The sequence below is a fragment of the Tamandua tetradactyla genome, chromosome 6, assembly GCF_023851605.1.
Source record: "Tamandua tetradactyla isolate mTamTet1 chromosome 6, mTamTet1.pri, whole genome shotgun sequence".
In the NCBI taxonomy this organism is placed as follows: domain Eukaryota; kingdom Metazoa; phylum Chordata; class Mammalia; order Pilosa; family Myrmecophagidae; genus Tamandua; species Tamandua tetradactyla.
Window position 1 is genome coordinate 43,739,784 of NC_135332.1, and position 6,450 is coordinate 43,746,233.

At 46.4% G+C, this 6,450-nt stretch overlaps 1 pseudogene across 1 annotated transcript; it reads right to left on the minus strand.

Annotated features, from left to right (window-relative positions):
* Positions 1-1,164: 1,164 nt before the first annotated feature.
* LOC143685985 (acyl-protein thioesterase 1 pseudogene) lies at positions 1,165-6,371 on the minus strand (annotated as a pseudogene). Its single transcript, XR_013176833.1, has 2 exons — positions 5,598-6,371; positions 1,165-5,210 (listed from the first exon to the last, which is right to left on the minus strand). The product of XR_013176833.1 is annotated as an acyl-protein thioesterase 1 pseudogene (transcript).
* Positions 6,372-6,450: the final 79 nt, after the last annotated feature.

The following is a 6,450-nucleotide window of genomic DNA, read 5'->3' on the forward strand; positions in this document are numbered from 1 at the left end:
TAAAGTTAATTCTAGTCTCAAAATGAGTTGGAAAATATTCCCTCCTCTGCTGTGTTCTGGCAGAGTTTGTGTGGATTTGGTATTATTCCTTCCTTTAAATTTATTGAATTTATCAGTGAAGCCATCTTAGGCCTATAGTTTTATATGTATGAAGGTGTGTAAACAAACATTTGATGTTTTCAGTAGATCTAAGGCTATTTATGTTATTTATTTTTTCTTGAATCAGCTCTGGTAGTGTGTGTATTTCAAGGAATTTATTTCACATAACTTGTCAAATTAATAAGCACTGGCATAAAGTTGATCATAACATTCCCTTATTATCCTTTAAAAACCTGTAGGACCTGTAGCAATGCCCCCTTTTCATTCTTGACATTGGTGATTTATGTCCTTTTTTTTTCTCATTAGTCTGTTTAGAGATTTATTTATTTTTCTTTCCTTCTGTTTACTTCAAGTTTAATTTGTGTTTCTTTTTCCTAATCTTTTAATAAGGAAGATTGAATAATTTATTTGAGATCTTTCTTGCTGTCAGAGAACATACCTTGTATTACTCACTTATTTTAAATTTGATGAGATTTGGTTTATAGCCCAGTGTTTAGTCTATCTCGGTTAATGTTCGGTATGCACCTGAAGGTAATGTGTATCCTGGTGTTTTGGGATGAGGTTTTCTATAATTGTCAACTGGGTCAAGTGAAATTGATAGTATTGTACAAGTATCCCATAGTCTTTCTCATTTTATCTTTATTACCTCTATCAAATAGTAAGGGAGGTTCTCCAACTATAATTGTGGATTTACCTAGTTTTCCTTCTGGGTCCATTTGTTTATGCTTTCATTAGGTGCATACATATTTAAAATAGTTATGTCTTCTGGATGACTTGATCCCTTTATCATTCACTGTGAGTTGAAATTTTTCCTCTTTCTTCTGCTAATTTCCTTGTCCTGAAATCTACTTTGTCTCATATTGATATAATCACTTCAACTTTAGTGTTTGCATATCTTTTGCCATATTTTCACTTTTAACCTGCCTGTGTCTTCATATTTAATGTGGATTTTTTATAGATAACATACAGTTTGTTCCTGCTTCGTAATCCAATTTGATAATCTCTGCATTTAGTTGGGGTGTTTAGAAACCATTTACATTGAATATAACTATGATATGGGTGGATTTCAGAAGCCTGGTACAGCTCCTCTGGCAGTGGCCAGTCCAAAAAGGGTTATGACTCTGAGCACAGCAGTGTGCACCAATGTGTGCTTGCCACCCCCTGGACCCTGACCAGACACATCATAGCAGCTGCCCAAGGCTGCCTAACCTCACAAGGCTCAGTATCCAGAGAGAGGCAATACGATGATGGTGGCAGAATAGTTTTCTGTGCAGGGAAGCGATATTACATCTCCTCTGAAGGATAATTAAGGAAGAACATGTCTCTTCTGGAGAGAAGATAAAAATATTAAATGAAAATGATAGGAAAAAAGTCTGGTCCCCAAATAAAAGGACTATTAATTGAGGAGAACAATAATATTACTCTTTCATTAACACGTAAAAGCATTATTCCTATTATTAGGAATAATATATCTCATTATTTTGTATTATAATTTTTATGTTTGTATGAATACATATATAAAAATACGGCCACTGTATGGTGACTAAGGCAATTTTGAAATCAATCCATAGCCTAAGTCACAGCATGCTTAAATCATTTATATCTGCACTGCTCATTTATACCTGAACAAATTTTCTTTAAGCATACTAATAATTTCCAAGTATTGTAATATTCTGGCTGCAATATTTTATTATTTTTCTGAATTACATTTTGGAAAAAGAAGCCAGCTGCTTCACCTACTTTAATACTAGTATCACTCTGGGATCACACTATACAAATCCATGTATAGAAACACAAAAGAACACACATCTCCCACGAGGAGATATTATTTAGTCCTTGTCATTGGTATGTATTTGCAAAACATTCCAACACAGCAAACAAGAGGTTTCAGGACTGGGCATACTTAAAAGTTCCTGCTCTACTAGAGTGATGCTGGTGCACTTTACCCACGGCCTCTTAGTGACGTCAAGCAGCTGATGGTAGGACTTAGTCAATGGACTGCCTGAGTGCCTCTGCCACGTGAGGCATGGAGATGAATTAAGAGGAAATCCATCATTTTCTGGCGACATGAACTGTGCATCAAGCCCTCGTAGGTTCTGAAGCTTAGAATGGCTGGATATACCAAAGTTTTTAGCCCTTCAGCAATAAGAGAGCCAAACAGGGAAACTAAAGGGTCGCAATCCCCATGACAGTGGAAGATAGACATATCTTTGTTAGCACCACTGATAGGACTCCATAGAAATGAAGCCTGAAGTGGAAGCCAGGAACTGAGTTCAACGACACCTAGAAAGATAAAGCTTCTCCCTGGGAAAACCCTCCTGAAATAATCCAGTTAGAAGGAATTCTGTTCTTCACCTCTTAGTCTATCAAAGTCTTGACATTTTCTCCTGCCTGCTTGATTCCAAGCTCATCCTCCTGTGAATAGGGTGAAAGACCAACAATATGAAATCAAGAAGGCATGTTCATATCCATATTAAAGTAACAGGCATAATCAGCACATGCAGGCAGATGTATTGGACATGGGAACTTCTGATACCTGCAAAGTCTTCTGCCCACCCGTGCCCTGTGTCTCCCAATCTGTGAAGAAAAATAACTGCTGCAGTGGCCGTGGGCAGCAGACACCATGGTGGGCAGAGGGGCTGGCATGTTGTTGTCACACATGCATGGCTTGGCAGCCCAGTCGTCACTTTCAAAAGATGAGGAGAGAAACCTGAGGTCCAGTTCCTCTTCCCTGTGCCTCACTGACACACACCACCCATGTACCTCTGCCACGTGAGGGATGGAGATGAGTTAGGAGGTTTGTAAAAAGTCCTTGCTCCTCTCCCACCCCACAACAGTCCCTTCAGTAATCTGGCTGGGAAGATTATTCTTTGACCTCCGTGCATCCCTGTGAGGTGGGATTTGTAAGGGGGAAAGCGTGTGAGGAAGAAGTGTGGGGTTGCAGGCAATAGGATGAATGTGTTTGTGCAACACCGGTGACCTCTGCTGTCCATACTCTCTCAACAGTTCTGGGACTGCATAATATAAATAGTCTCTATCCCTTTCGTAGTTTAGACTTTCTTCCTCAGGTCTAACTGTAAAGCAGCCTGTTACTACCCTGTGTTTCTTCTTCTGTTGGGGATGCATAGCATTTTACTACCATGAAACAACAGGCAGAGAGTTGGGGTAACCACTTACCCTTAACTGCAGGCCTCCTCCATTTGATTCCCGCAGCAACCTCACTCTAACACGGGAAATACTTAGATATCAGAGGCGGAAATCTAGGCAAGCAGATGGGAATGCGGCAGCAGGTGTCCCTAAAGACATCCCTGGAAGCTACTTACTTTTCCTGTGCTGGCCCTGGCTTTCCATGCCCTGGGAGCTTTAGCAGGGCACCTGGATAGCCACCTTTGCCTCTGATAAGGACCACATATGGGCAATTGGATAGATCTAATCTACCCCATCATAGTTATGGGGGAAGGTGAGACACAGTGGCCTATGCTCTAGTGAATGACCCAAAAGCTCCCAAAGAATGGCTCAATTGTACTCAGGCCTGTGTGGATGGCCAGCTTCCAGCTGGCTCTCCACCTTCCTGGAACTGGCTAGGCACATAAGGCAGAGAACTGTTCCTGGACAGCAAGTCATTTATGGAATCCAGCGAGCCCTGGTTTCCTGCCTCGCTGCTCTCCTATTGGGTCCCAGCACTTTTGGGGCCCTCCTCTGCAGCTTGGGCTTGGTCTTCCCAGCATGGCCTGACAGTCTTATCTCTGGCACAAGGTCAGTGCAGTCCTGTGAAGTGGGCACCACACCCAGCCAGAGCACTGTGCACACCTGGGCCAACCTTGACCTGGAGTACTGCCTGGAACCAGTGGGCACCAGGCCTCTGTGGTCATGTTCCACCCCCAATACCTTGCCCTAATTGTGGCCACAGCAAAATGGGTGTTCATTACCGGTTCAGCTCCCCTGGAATACCCTGGCCGTAGAGCATTAAAACTATTCTGCCTCCACTACTGTCTTGCCTTTCTTTGGATACCATGCTGCGCCTCAGGCTGGCGCCTAGGAGATGAAGCAGCCCAGGGCAGCTGCTATGATGTGCCTGATGGGGGCCCAGGGCATGGCAAGCACAGCTGAGGGTGGGGTCGTTCGCATCGGTGTGCACTGCTGTGCTTGGAGTCATATCCCTTTCTGGACTGGCCACTGCCGAGGAGCTGTACTGGGCTTCCTGTTGTTCCCCAGTCTAACTGTCACCGCAGCTGAGCCCACCTTCTTTCCCGGACATTGGAGGACAACAGGGGTACAGTCCATGCAAGCAGTGGTCATCAGAGCAGACGGAGAGGCAACGTCACTGCATGGGATGTGCAGAAGAATTCCAGGAATTTTCTCTTTTTTGCTGAAGTCGCACTCTCTCCCCACCCACAGTTAGGACAATGTGGTTTGGATGTGGTCGTGGGGGCTGAGTCCCTGAAAATTGTGGGGATTCTCCCTGGTTTCAGTCTCCACACACCTCACAGGACAAGTCTGGAGTGGGCAGTGGGGATGTCCAGAATGAGTGAATTTCTATCAGTGCCAGTCAGGGCATGGGATTCAAGCCTACTGGGCAAGTCACTGGCCTTCCATGCGTCATCCTGGGTAAACTTGGACCTCTCAGAATGCTTCCTGTTCAAACCAGCGGTAGTCAGAACTGTTTAGGAATATGAAGACCACTGAGAGTTATTGGGTCAGCGTGGACATGTCTCCAAGACCCAGGATTTTGAGAGGAGGCTGCAAGCAGGGGCAACTGCTGGTGGCAGAGGAGGGGCCCAGGTCACTTCAGCACCGAGGACTGGATGGTGCCCTCAGGGCATCTGCCAACGCCAGCGGAGACAGGGATGCTCACCTACTGCCCAAGCACAGCCCACAGAGGGCTGGCGGTAGAACTGTTTTGCAGGGGACTGAGCTGTGGGGCCTAGGCTTCCAGGGGATTGGGGTCTGGGACCTGCGCTTTGGGGCCAGGCGGAGACCGAACTGGGTTACAGATGCTTTCTAGGTATCACACAGATAAGCCTTTGCAATGCTTCAGATTACAAACCTTTTTACACGTGGTCTCCTCTCTGCTTCACAACAGCTTAGAAAAGTAGGTTGGAGCATCCACTCTAATAGAGAAGGAACTTCAGATTAGATAACCGACCCCTCCAAGTTACACATTCAGGGAGGGTTTGAGCCAGGATTCCCAACTGCTGCCATGGTTGGAGCAGTTCCACATGCACTGATAGAGATGGTCGTGGGGCACTTTTATTGATGTGGGACCTTCTTTCCTGTTCCTGGGTATTGGAAGACAAGAGGTGTGAGGGTCATCAGAGTAGAGGGAGGGGCATTTTCACCTAATGGAATGTGTAGGGGAAGAATTCCAAGAATTTTCTTTTTGCTGGAGTCACCCTCTCTCCCTACCCACAGGTAGGAGAGTCAGTCTGGTTTGGATGCGGTGGTGGGGGCTGGCAGGCCAAGACAGGGCGAGACACTTGAGGTTGCGGGAGACTTACCGCTCTGGGAGGGCGATCCCACTGTGGGGTGGGAGCCTTCATTAGGGTGGGCGTTGCTTTGGGCTGCGAGGGGGAGCAGGGCTCCCAGTAAAACGTAACTGTCCAAGACCTGAAGCCTGAAGTGGCCTTCAAGGCCCACCAGAGTCTACCTATTCGGATTCATTTGCCCGGGCCCCACCTTCGAACAAGAGGTCACTTATCTGTTTTCTGGTCAATCTCCACCACCCAGGGCTAACACTAGGATGAGGCGAGTGTGGAGCCAGGGTGCGAAATTTAGGAAGGCATTCCCTCTCACGGTTGTGTAATGCACATCTGTCGCCACCTCCACTCGAAGCCTTTAGCTCTCAGAGGGTAGACACCATGGCTGCTAATCCCCGGGGGCCGTAGCGCGTGGGCAGTACTGCGTTCACAGTAGGAGCTCAGTGAACATTTCTCGGTGATCGCCGTCATTTTCCTCTCCTCTGCGAAAAATGCCAGGGCGCCGACTCCGGTTTGGCCTGTGTCTGGATGTCTAAAGAGCCAGAGGTACGCAAATGAAGAACTCAATGCCCGAGGGAGATTCAAGAAGTCGCATCCGGAAGGGACGTTAGAGACTTTCTAAGCCCAAGCATGCTTTTTACATTCGGGGCAATAGATCTGGAGAATGGCGGTGATTTACTCCAAGTCCCACACAGCTGCGTGAATACAAGGTAGGGTTAGATAGGGAGTTCTTCAACCAGGAGATCTAATTAGGACCAAGTTTCCAACGCCGCGACCCAGTGTGCGTCGAGTGCATCGGCGCTGTACTTTTCAGGACTGGACGATGAACAGGATCATCGATTGCTCTTGTCTTCTAGTAAGCACCGAGCGCTGA